The sequence below is a fragment of the Bubalus kerabau genome, chromosome 2 (assembly GCF_029407905.1).
Source record: "Bubalus kerabau isolate K-KA32 ecotype Philippines breed swamp buffalo chromosome 2, PCC_UOA_SB_1v2, whole genome shotgun sequence".
Classification (NCBI taxonomy): domain Eukaryota; kingdom Metazoa; phylum Chordata; class Mammalia; order Artiodactyla; family Bovidae; genus Bubalus; species Bubalus kerabau.
The window spans coordinates 65,989,988-66,003,620 of record NC_073625.1 but is presented as its reverse complement, the minus strand read 5'-3'; positions in this window follow the sequence as shown (position 1 = coordinate 66,003,620).

Genomic DNA, 13,633 nt, shown 5'->3' with positions numbered 1-13,633 from the left:
ATTTTGAGAAATGGCTATTAGTATGACCCTACTGATGGTGACTGCAGCCATGAAATTAAAAGATGCTTACTCCTTGGAAGGAAAGTTATGACCAACCTAGATAGCATATTCAAAAGCAGAGACAGTACTTTGCCAACAAAGGTCCATCTAGTCAAGGCTATGGTTTTTCCAGTGGTCATGTATGCATGTGAGAGCTGGACTGTGAAGAAGGCTGAGGGCCAAAGAATTGATGCTTTTGAACTGTGGTGCTGGAGAAGACTCTTGAGAGTCCCTTGGGCTGCAAGGATAGCCAACCAGTCCATTCTAAAGATCAGTCCTGGGTGTTCTTTGGAAGGACTGATGCTAAAGCTGAAACTCCAATACTTTGGCCACCTCATGCGAAGAGTTGACTCATTGGAAAACACTCTGATGCTGGGAGGGATTGGGGGCAGGAGGAGAAGGAGACGACAGAGGATGAGATGGCTGGATGGCATCACCGTCTCAATGGACATGAGTTTGGGTGAACTCCGGGAGTTGGTGATGGACAGGGAGGCCTGGCGTGCTGCAATTCATGGGGTCGCAAAGAGTCGGACATGACTGAGTGACTGAACTGAACTGAACTGAACTGAACCAATAACTAAAGACCCAGGGTTCAGTTGTATCTCCCTCAGTTCATATCCCATCCACAGTCTGTCCCAGAGGCCTCTGATGATGACTGCTACCAACACGTTGAGCTCTGCCCACCCTCATAATTAATGAGGTCCAGAACGGGTGGTACTTCAGCAATCCTTTGCTTCTAAGTTGAATTTACAGCTCCTGGGGTCTAAATAAGTCCTTGCTGGAAACCTCCAAACTGACACTGAAGACCAGCACAGCCAAAGGACTCACAGGCTGGGTCCCTCTCTCCTGGATCCCCCAGGAACATTGATGCTGATGGAATCTGTCTGATGTGATTGAGACTGCATCTCTTCAGTCTCCATCTCCTGGCCTGCCAACCTCTTCTCTGCTTTGATCAGTTTTACTGGAAATATTTCTACTGTCTCCACTTGATCTCCTCCCATTCCATCCAATTTCTTTTCTGTAAAATATTTTGTCTCATTCTCTTCAATCCTTAGTGGAAAATCCCAAAATAGCACATTGGTATTTGGTGTTTGCCAAATTTTATACTCTATAATGACAGGATAAGATTTGAAAAGACATTTCATTCTATTTCAAGAATGAATTTTCAAGGTAGATATTACTCCTGTCTTACAAACTAGGGAACCATCATTCAGAGAGATTTGTTGAATTATCTGACACATTATACAGTGAAGCTTGCATTCAACCAAGGTCTCCAGATTCCAAGGACAGAGCTCACTTACAATACCATACTGCATGCATTAACACATTACTGTATTAAGATGGTGCTTCCCAGGTGGCTCAGTCGTAAAGAATCCTCTGGCCAATGCAGGAGGTGCAGGAGACGCAGGTTCAATTCCTGGAATGGGAAGATCCCCTGGAGAAGGAAATGGCAACCCACTCCAGTATTCTTGCTTGGAAAATTCCATGGACAGAGGAGACAGTGGGCTACAGTCTATGGCATCACAAAGAGTCTGAACACGACTAAGCAACTGAGCACGAGTTAGATGAAATCTTATTCTTTGTTTGAAAGGAAATTATAATGACTTTATGTGATATCCTTCTTTGCATAGTTAAGAAAACCATCAGATCTGCAGGTATAACTACATAGCATCCATCCAGATCATCATTTTACAAAAACATTAAGAGTAAATTCTTCCTGTCACAAACAAATATATTGTAGTAGGTATAAAAAAGTTAAAGGAGCAATCTGACTTATTATTGTTAATAATCTGGCTATACCCTGCCAGGCTCCTCTGTCCATGGAATTCTCCAGGCAAGAATACTGGAATGGGGTGCTATTTCCTTCTCCAGGAGATCTTCCCAACCCAGGGACTGAACCTGGGTCTCCTGCATTGTAGGTGGTCTCTTTACCGACTGAGCTACCAGGGAAGACCTATTATTGTTAATAATGTAATAATAACTGAAACTATGGTTCCAAGTTTATCTTCTTTAGTTAAACTATAATTCAAAACACTGATAGATATTTTAGGAATTGGATTAAATTTTGTTTTTAATTGGAAGTTAAAAGCCAGCTCTATCTAAAAGGTATACTAAGGGCTTTGGTACAAACTTGTCTGGACTAGATTTACTGAAGGCCATTATTTAACAGTTATTCATATTTCAAATAAACTTGCTGAATTAGCTTCCCATTGCTATGCTAACAAATTACCACAAATTGTGTGGCTTAAAACAGCACCAAATGTATTATCTTACAGTTCTAGAGATCAGGAATCTGACCTGGGTCTCAACAGTGTAAAATCAGATGCTGTGTTCTTTTCCAGGGTGTCTACAGGAGGATTCATTTCCAGACTAATTCAGGTTGTTAGCAGAATTCAAGTCCTTGTGGTTGTAAGACTGATGTTCTCATTCCTTTCTTGCTGTCCGCTGAGTGCCCTTTCCAGCTTCTGGTGGTTTAGTTGCTAAGTCGTGTCTGACTCCTGTGACCCCATGGACTGTAGCTTGCCAGGCTCATCTTTCCAGGCAAGAATACTGGAGTTGGTTGCCATTTTCTTCTCCAGGGGACCTTCCTGACCCAGGGACTGAACCCCAGTCTCCTGCACTACAGACAGATTCTTTACCAACTGAGCCTCCAGGGAAGCCCAAAGCATAATGGAGAGGCCACTCATTCCTTTGCTCTCAATCACCTTCCTCAACCTTTAAAACCAACAATGATGGATGCAGACCTTCCCAAGCTTCAAATCTCTCCTCCTTCTGTCTGTCTCTCTGACTCAGCCTGGAAAAGTTCTCCACTTTTATATACTCATGTGATGAGACTGAGTCCACACAGGTGATCCAAGATCATCTCCCCAATTCGAAGTCGATTCCTTTCATCACAACAGCAAAGATTCTTTGGCCATGTGAGGTAACATATTCACAGGTTCCAGACACTGAGGCGTAAGCATGTCTGGGGGCCATTACTACACCCACCACGGCTTCATTATCACTGTAATTTCCTACCACATAGACTTCTACACTCCTGACATTTATTTGCTGCATTAGAATAAATAAAAATGTTTTAAATATTTTTCTTCATTCTGAAGTTTTTCTTACAATCCCCCCCCAAAAAATGTATACTCTGTGCATGAAATTTAGGAAGTGAGTTTATATAATAATTTAACTTATAGTAAATTTTCTAAACCATTTTTCATGAACAACACACTTGGTAAGTTCTGTTTGCCTTCTTTTCATTTTCATTATATAACCCTCCACTGACTTAATCTGATTTCAGAGGGACTTAAGACTGTTTCCTGTCTTCTTGAACGTTGAAATCACACTGTCACAGCAGTATACTTCCTGAGGAATGAGAACCACTTGTCCTCTTTTCTATAGGAGGAAATTAAAATTGTCAGTTTAACCACAGGTTATTTCATCTTCGAACAATGACTAGTTAGCTTTCAGTAATGATATCTCACTCCTACTCAACCTTAATAAAATATTTAAAATACTGCTTAATTAACAATAAACTAATTTTTCCAGCAACCAATTACTCAGAAAATGCACTATATAAATCTCTACTTCTCCCTTTCTTTGTCAATACTTAGAATTTAACTCCTATATTAGAAAGGTCAGAAGAGATACGAGGTACAACTGAAAATCAGGTGGTATCCTTACAATTCTTTTTTAGTAGCTCTGATAAAAGATGGATATTACATTGCAATTGTAATATGTGGATTATATAAAACATTTATTTCTTTTCTTGCTTTGTCTTCAGCTATCTTCCCCACAATCTTATGTACAAAGAGCTTAAATGATCATGTTGATTCAGGTGATTCTCAAGTCTGCATTGTCAGACAGTTGAATGGCCCATTCTCCCAATTCGAACAACTGTATTTCAACACTCCTCTAAAAAAAATTTTTATTGGAGTAGAGTTGATTTACAGCGTTGTGTTAATTTCTGCTGCCCAGCAAAATGAATCAGTTATACTTATAAATACCAAACATTCCTTACTAACTCAAACTCAAACATCAAAAAGGTTAGCCATCCATTTTATTATCATTACAATTATTGTACTTAGAGAGCTGAAGAGGGAGAGAACAAAGAAGACTAGACAAGAACTCTTTGGCAAAAGGCCTCAGAAATTCACAGAGATGAGGGACTTGGTCACATAGTATGGGAAAGTGAACCAGTTCCCTGTAGCAGTGCTGAGGTCTCCACACAACTCAAGGAGAAAGTGAACTGAGATGAGGTCATTGGCAAATTAGCAAATGGCTCTGCTAAAGATAATGACAATTCATCTTCCTGAAATAATATATGAGGACTATGTGGGGAAAGATGGAAAGAATGGGGTGAAGAACAGAGAAAGCAGCCAAAGTGACTGATGGATCTCTTCAAGGCATAAATCTGATCATATCGTCATTTGCCATCTCTTGAGATAGGGCTAGTTCACAACACAGTCTACTGCCATTAGTCTTCCATGGCCTGAGCAAATACTCTTAGCTTTTTAGAGACTTGGAACAATGCCTTTATTCTTGATCATGTTTGATGAGTTCCTTGTATACCAGCAAGCTCTACGGACCTGCAGCAGTGGAAATAGTGCCAGAGGCCCAGGCATTATCCAACGGCATGGAGACCGTCCCCCTAGAATGCAGCATGCACAACTCCTCTGCCTCCTAGCTCCCTAGGGAAGCAGACACACACAGCCAGCTTCATGGTTTCTGTTCCTTCTGGTGCTGGCATAAGATCCAGGCAGGAGAAAAGAGATAAGAATAGGTGGTAAATTAACAACCACATGCAAAGATCTCATAGTTCAGGGAACCTAGGGACCCAGCAATTCTAGCAATGCATGGCACAATGCCTCCTTAATCATCCTGGAATTTCTCATTCCACTCTATCTGCTTGTATTTATCCATTGCTATGTAATAAATTTACCCCCAAATTTTATGTCTTAAAATAGCAAGCATTTATTATCCCAGTTTCTGTGGGTCAGGAACTTAGGAGAAGCTTAGTTATTTGATTCTGGCAGAGTCTCTCATGAGGTTGAAATCAAGACATCAGCCAGAACTACAGTTGTCTGAATGCTTGACTGGAGCTGCAAGCTCACTCATCACTCATACAGCTATTGGCCAGAAGCCTCAGTTCTTTGCCATGTGATATTCTCCATAGGGCATGGAGTAAGTGAGGTGAGAGAGAGCAACCACCAAAAAAAAGCAAAATATATTATGTGACTCTCAATTTATGGGAAGGCCAGAGTATCACTCCTGGGAATTCCACAGGCAAAAGTGAAAAAGAAAGTGCTATTCGCTCAGTCATGACCAACTCTGAAATTTCATGAACTGTAACCCACCAGGCTCCTCTGTGTATCGGATTTTCCAGGCAAGAATACTGGAGTGGGTAGACATTCCCTTCTCCAGGGGATCTTCCTGATCCAGGGATCAAACCTGGGTCTCCTGCATTGCAGGCAGGCTCTTTACCATCTGAGCCACTAGGGAAGCCCCCAGGCAAAAACAGCGCTGACATCAATACGACTGGCCCATTGGCAAAATCTCAGATGACATCACTGTGTACAGACACTGGAGTGCAAACCACTGACACCAAACCCTAAAAGCCAGAATCTCCACCACTGATTACTCTAAAAGTCAGCTGCCATATTTCCCTCCAGGAAAGAATGGATTCTGTATGGCACATGTTCCTCAGGTTCCACTCTTCCGTGTCAAACTCTGAAGCTCCTCACTGGTTAAGTCTATGCCCCAAATGCAAAAAGAAACTGGGAAAATTAATTTCTCATTTCTATCTGGGGGAATATTACTTTCCAATATGGAAAACTTCCCAAACTAAAATGGGGAGCTCTAATCATGCTGAACAAAAACAAAACCTAAAAAGCTCCACTCAACTTAGCTTCCCCAAATCAACAAACACCCTCTGCTATACTCACATTTGCAAACAGCAACAGCGAACCTAATTTACCACTATCCTTCCTATAGTTGAAAATGAATGTATCTCCTTTATAAGGAACCAATTTTATAATTCTACCATGTAAACGTATATCATCTCTATGTATACCCATGGTCTGTGGAAATTATCTTTAGATTTATATCATGATAATGTCTCCATTATGATATTCTGTAATCTGTGTACAAAGTTGTAAAGCTACACACTACCAGAACAACCTATATAAAACAGTAGAATATTTGTTGGAGTAATGAATTAAATTGTTTAGAGAGCAAGGACAGAAATAGATAACACAGTTCTAAAGTGGTCACACAGCCATAGTTAACAAAGTAAGACTTACTTCCTCCACAGCATCTTCCATCATCTTTTGTGCTAAGCCAGCATCTGGGGACATAACCCAAACTAGGTGCCTGAATATACAGGATTACTGGAGTCTAACATTCATCTTTACCACTTGATGTGATAGAAAGCAAAGTGACCTCAACCCAAGTGGTCATTTTTTTTTACTTTTATTTCATATTGGAGTATAGTTGATTAGCAATGATGTGTTAGTTACAGGTGTACAGCAAAGTTATTCAGTTATACCCATACAAGTATCCATTCTTCATTTTTTTTTAATTTGGCCACACCACACAGCATGTGGGATCATAGTTCCCAGACCAAGGATCAAACTTATGGCCTCTGAATCAGAAGTGCAGAGTCTTAACCACTGGACCACCAGAGAACTCCCCAAGTATCTATTCTTTTTCAAATTCTTTTCCCATTTAGCTTATTACAGAATACTGAACTGAGTTCCCTGTGCTATCTGGTAGGTCCTTGTTGGCTATCCATTTTAAATATAATATTGTGTACATGTCAATCCTCTCTACATTTTGACTTTAGCCTTGAAAGACTCTAAACAGAGAACCAGCTGAGCCCTGTCGTGCCTGGACTCTTGACCCAAAGAAACCCTGAGGTAATAAACCGGTACTGTTATAAGTCACTAGATGCATGGTAATTTGTTACAGCAGCAACAGAAAGCTAACACAATAAGGCATTTGGTAAAAGTCTCCAGAGTATTTCCTCAGAGGCAACATCATCAGAGAAGGCAAGTGGAAGTACAGAATAAATCATCTAGTCTACCAAGAATCAATTACTTCTCCTATACGATTCTCTGTGTCCAATGTAATCAGCTAAGTGGTTGGCTGGTGTCCCAGGCGTATGACAGCATACAGCAATTCAGAGTCGGTTGATGCTGGTAGCAAACTGGACACTCAACTTTGACAGCTGTCATGTCAGTTACCGTATGAGAAAGTCTATTTCATTGCAGCTATGCATGATCTATGACTCGGTTATAGACACAATCTACATTGTATGTGAACGCATTAAGGAGGTACTGGGATAACTAGTGGAGAAGGCAATGGCACCCCACTCCCGTATTTTTGCCTAGAAAATCCCATGGACGGAGGAGCCTGGTAGGCTGCAGTCCATGGGGTCGCTAGAGTTGGACACGACTGAGCAACTTCACTTTCACTTTTTACTTTCATGCATTGGAGAGGGAAATGGCAACCCACTCCAGTGTTCTTGCCTGGAGAATCCCAGGGATGGGGGAGCCTGGTGGGCTTCTGTCTATGGGGTCCCACAGAGTCGGACATGACTGAAGCAACTTAGCAGCAGCAGGAGTAACTAGAAAACAATAAAATAACAATTCCTCTTATCTACTCCATCACTGAGATCCTCTTCTGCAATGGGACACCTCTCATAAACATAGACATGGGGCAAGAAAAGGGAAAGTAAAAGTGTAGCATAAATCTTCTCATACTCCAAAACATAAACCTACTGACCACTTCCTTAAGTGTCCTAATCACCAGTCCTTCAGTGTTATTCTGCTTGTCACTGACTTGGTGTCTGATGCTTTGTGACCCAACAGACTGTAGCCCACCAGGCTCCTCTTTTCATGGGATTTCCCAGGCAAGAATACTGGATTGATTTGCAATTTCTTTCTCCAGGGGATCTTTCCAACCCAGGAATCGAACCCATATCTCCTGCCTGCATCTCCTGCAGGCAGATTCTTTACCACTTGAGCCATCTGGGAAGCCCATTATTTTATATAATTCTCTGAAAATACTCTGGTTGTGGAGTCACTTTGTCAAGCCATCTCTCGTCCAGGGAAACTGGACAAGGAAAGGTCTTGGTCCAAGTTTTGTACACCTGGAGGTTTTCTCTTCCCCACTCCCCTTAGGGTCACCTCTAAGTCTGTAACTGGGCCAGAATCCAGTTCCAGCTGGTGCGGAACCATCAGTAAAGAAGCTCATTCTTTGTCTTCTTATTCAACTCATCTAAGGAAAGGCCCTTGGTTATCAGAGACAAGACATGAGGGGAAATATGGCTGTGTAAGCCAGAGTGTTCATACTGGAAGTGAGAACCTCTTGTTTATTCACTATAATCTGGTCTTTAGGAATTGAAATACACCATTTCAAGCTGTTGTTAAAGAGCTGCTGAACCACCCAAGTGTAAGGCTTAGGTCCAGATATCCCCCAGTCCTTGATGGGCAATACAGGTCCTAGGAACACTTAGGGTACCATGGCCAGGAATTTAATCTCTGTTAGGAGCAAGGAGAAAACTAAGTTTCTTCCCCAAAAGAACAGTTATCTGTCCAAGACAGCATTATGTCTCCCCTAGAAAGGACGGCCATAGACTTCTCCACACAGATCTGTCATGGATATTTGGATCCTCTTGGTCTTAAAAGACACAGCAGACCTGCTGGCCCAGCTAAAGGGCCCTGTCCTGTTCTGGAACCCACTCTGAGCTGGCAGGCAATCTTTTGGGTTACTTGGTTAAAGGTTTGGGATAGGTACATCTGCCCCTTCTAAAATCTACGGAATATCACCAAGCACTGCATTGGCTTTTTAGCAGTAGGGGAAGGGACACAAACAGAACCAGATGTTTTGCTCCTATCTGTGCTGAAATTCATGGGGTCGCAAAGAGTCGGACATGACTGAGCGACTGAACTGAACTGAACTGATGCTCTGTCCAGCAAAGATTTCCATTTCACAAATCTAAGGGAAAAAAATTAAAAATTTTAAAGTACAGTATCTAAAACCTTGATCTAGTGTTAATATCTGGAAGGGAGAGATAAGTAAAAATATATTTTTAATGCAATAAAGTGGAGCTTAATAATACTTATTCTGGGAGTTATTTTATCTTATTAATTATTCAAGTTTATTAATCTTTAATCTCCTGGACTACAGGAGATTAAAGGAGAAAAATACAGAGGTTAAAATTTTAAGTCTTTTCATTTTCATTTTCATTTTAAAATATATCAATCCAATTATTTTAAAATATAAATATGTTTGGAACATTTGGTTTAAATGTATTTTAAAACACAGTATATGAGTCTACTTCAACTGAAAATTTTATACCTAAATACAGATGAAATATTTCCAGTGAAAATTTGGTGTTCAAATGATGGGTTCTAAATATAAAACACTAGATTTTAAAGAAATAGTATAAAAGTGTAAACTATTGATTAGAAGTTGAAATAATATTTTAGATATACTTTCACTTTCATGGGGTAAATAAAATATTATTTTTTTAAAAATCTTAAGAAAAAATACAGAGCTTATTAAGGCACCAACACAAAGATGACTCAAATTCATAGAGCATTCATATTTTTCCAATACCTAACACAGTATCTGGCTCTTTTTAAAATCTCAATAAGTACTTTTTTAAATGACTGATGGGATATGCTCCCTAATGTGGTAGAGAAAAAATAGCATGAACATTGGAGCCTAAAAACATGTAGATCTAAATCTCATCTCTAATACTTATAAGTTCTGAGACCCGAGAGAAATGAGTTAGGATAAATAATGCCCCCCCCCCATAAAGATGCCCACCTTCTTGGCACTGGTACTTGGAAATATATCACTTTATATACTAAAAGGAACTTTGTGGATGTGATTACATTAAGGATCTTGAGCTGGAGAGATTATCTTGGATTCTCCAGGTGGGCCCATTGAATTAATAACTACAAGTGTCCCAGGCAGGAATGTGTGCCAAGTAAGTTGCTTCAGTCCTGTGCGACTTGCATGGACTGTAGCCCACCAAGCTCTTCTGTCCATGGGATTCTCCAGGCAAGAATACCGGAGTAGGTTGCCATTCCCTTCTCCAGGGGATCTTCCTGATTCAGGGATAGTGCCTGAGTCTCCTGCACTGGCAGGAGGGTTCTTTACCACTAGAGCCACCAGGAAGTCGGAGTCAAACACTAAGTTATACTGACGGAAGCAGAGATTTGAGAAATGAGTCCTGCTGAAACTTTGATTGTAGGACTTCTGATCTTCAGAATGCCAAAATAACATTTGTGTTGTTTTAAACCATTAAAACGGTGGTAATTAGCACAGTTGAAAACTAATTCAGGCACTCTGAGGCTTAGTTTCCTTCTGGGGAAAACAGAAGTAAGATATTTCTACAGGGAGGATTAAACATAATTTTAGAGCACTGGGCACATGGTATGCATTCAGTAATTGGCACCTGTGAGGACACTTACTGTATCGCTAGACGTGCTGCTTAACGTTGATTAAAAGCCCGAACTCAGGAGTCAGATGGACAGGTGTTCCTTTCCAGGCTCCACCATGGATCCAGTCTGCTGCTGCTGCTGCTGCTAAGTCACTTCAGTCATGTCTGACTCTGTGCGACCCCATAGACGGCAGCCCACCAGGCTCCCCCATCCCTGGGATCCTCCAGGCAAGAACACTGGAGTGGGTTGCCATTTCCTTCTCCAGTGCATGAAAGGGAAAAGTGAAAGTGAAGTCGCTCAGTCGTGTCCGACTCTTAGCGACCCCATGGACTGCAGCCCACCAGGCTCCTCCATCCCTGGGATTTTCCAGGCAGGAGTACTGGAGTGGGGTGCCATCGCCTTCTCCTGGATCCAGTCTAGGTTTTCTCATTTGTAAAACAGAATTAAGCATAGACTTATAGCATAACACTGCTGTGAGAATTAATTAAAACGTATATGAAATACAGAGCCCTGTGCCTGACACAGGGTTGTGTGTGTGCTCAGTCACTCAGTCTTGTCTGACTCGTTGTGATCCCATGGACTGTAGCCCACCAGGATTCTCTGTCCATGGAATTGCCCAGGCAAAAATACTGGGGCAGGTTGCCATTTTCTTCTCCAGGGGATCTCCCCAACCCAGGGATTGAACCCGCATCTCTTATATCTCCTGTTGCATGGCGTAAATGTTGCTGTAATTACTATTGCTGCTTCTATTCCTATTGTTTGTTTTCGAAATTTCACCACTGAAGCACCGAAAACTATCCCTGTAATTTCAAAAGATGTCCCGTAATTTCCTGCTACCATGCAACTATATCTTGCCATGGTCACTCACTCAACTTCAAAGGCCAAAGTTGGCCTGGGGCACACTTGGTAGCTCTATCCTGAGCTCACCCAGATTTAACCTTAACCATTAATTCCTCCCATTCCATTCCAAGAAGAAAGAAGTCTCTTTATTAAAACAACCAAACCAGGCTTCAGTAAACACTAACAAATACTGAATCTAATAATGCTTTTAGCTTTAGTAGACCAAACCCTTAAGACACAATTACATTTTCCTTTCTTGTCCTAAGCATATCTTTACTAGCTTATTCTCAGCTGATCTTCATATACAAGCATTTCTTCCTGGCCTTTATATAATTTGAAATCTATATTCTATGCCCCTCATCTTGATAAATCATGAAGAATGCTTTTGAAACTCCCTGTTTCAATATCCCTGTTATAACAGTTACAAATTATAGTTATAAACTAGAGATAAAATACAATAAATTTAATAAAAATGTTCAACATGCATAGCCAGGGCTTTTAGAACACTAGTTTTGGGGAATTTCCTGCAGTCCAGTAGTTAGGACTTTAGGATTCTGTTGCAGGGGGCACAGATTCAGTTCCTAGTTGTGGAACTCAAAGTCCACAAGCCATGGGGCCAAAAAAAAAAAAGAAAAAGAAAACATTAGTTTTTAAGCAAAAACTTGAAACAAATAAAAGGAATTTCTGATTTTCATGACATCTTCTTCTGATAATATGTTCATCACCATCATTGTCACCATGAAAAACAAGAAAAAGGAAAAGATATTCCACATGGAAACAATTCATTTTCTATATATATATATATATATATATATATATATTTTTTTTTTTTTGGTTCAGAATCCTAACCACTGCCAGGGAATTCCCAACACCTTCTATTTTGGATGGAAGATTCAGTTCAGTTCAGTTGCTCAGTCATGTCCGACTCTTTGCGACCCCATGAACAGCAGCAGGTCAGGCCTCCCTGTCCATCACCAACTCCCAGAGTTTACCCAAACTCATGTCCATTGAGTCGGTGACACCATCCAACCATCTCATCCTCTGTCATCCCCTTCTCCTCCTGCCTTCAATCTTCCCCAGCATCAGGGTCTTTTCAAATGAGTGCCTTCAATCTTTCCCAGCATCAGGGTCTTTTCAAATGAGTCAGCTCTCTGCATCAGGTGGCCAAAATATTGGAGTTTCAGCTTCAACATCAGTCCTTCCAATGAACACCCAGGACTGATCTCCTTTAGGATGGACTCACTGGATCTCCTTGCAGTCCAAGGGACTCTCAAGAGTCTTCTCCAATACCACAGTTCAAAAGCATCAATTCTTCAGTGCTCAGCTTTCCTTATAGTCCAACTCTCACATCCATACACAACTACTGGAAAAACCATAGCCTTGACTAGATGGACCTTTGTTGACATGGTAATGTCTCTGCTTTTTAATACACTATCTAGGTTGATCATAACTTTCCTTCCAAGGAGCAAGCGTCTTTTAATTTCATGACTGCAATCACCATCTGCAGTGATTTTGGAGCCCAGAAAAATAAAGTCAGCCACTGTTTCCACTGTGTCTTCATCTATTTGCCATGAAGTGATGGGACCAGATGCCATGATCTTAGTTTTCTGAATGTTGAGCTTTAAGCCAACTTTTTCACTCTCCTCTTTCACTTTCATCTAGAGGCTCTTTAGTTCTTCTTCACTTTCTGCCATAAGGGTGGTGTCATCTGCATATCTGAAGTTATTGATATTTCTCCCGGCAATCTTGATTCCAGCTTGTGCTTCCTCCAGCCCAGTGTTTCTCATGATGTACTCTGCATATAAGTTAAATAAGCAGGGTGACAATATACAGCCTTGACATACTCCTTTTCCTATTTGGAACCAGTCTGTTGTTCCATGTCCAGTTCTAACTGTTGCTTCCTGACCTGCATACAGGTTTCTCAAAAGGCAGGTCAGGTGATCTGGTATTCCCGTCTCTTTCAGAATTTTCCACAGTATTGTGATCCACACAGTCAAAGGCTTTGGCTCAGTCAATAAAGCATAAATAGATGTTTTTCTGGAACTCTCTTGCTTTTTCAATGATCCAGCAGATGTTGGCAATTTGATCTCTGGTTCCTCTGCCTTTTCTAAAACCAGATTGAACATCTAGAATTTCATGGTTCACGTATTGCTGAAGCCTGGCTTGGAGAATTTTGAGCATTACTTTACTAGTGTGTCAGATGAGTGCAATTGTGAGTAATTTGAGCATTCTTCGGCATTGCCTTTCTTAGGGATTGCAATGAAAACTGACCTTTTCCAGTCCTGTGGCCACTGCTGAGTTTTCCACAT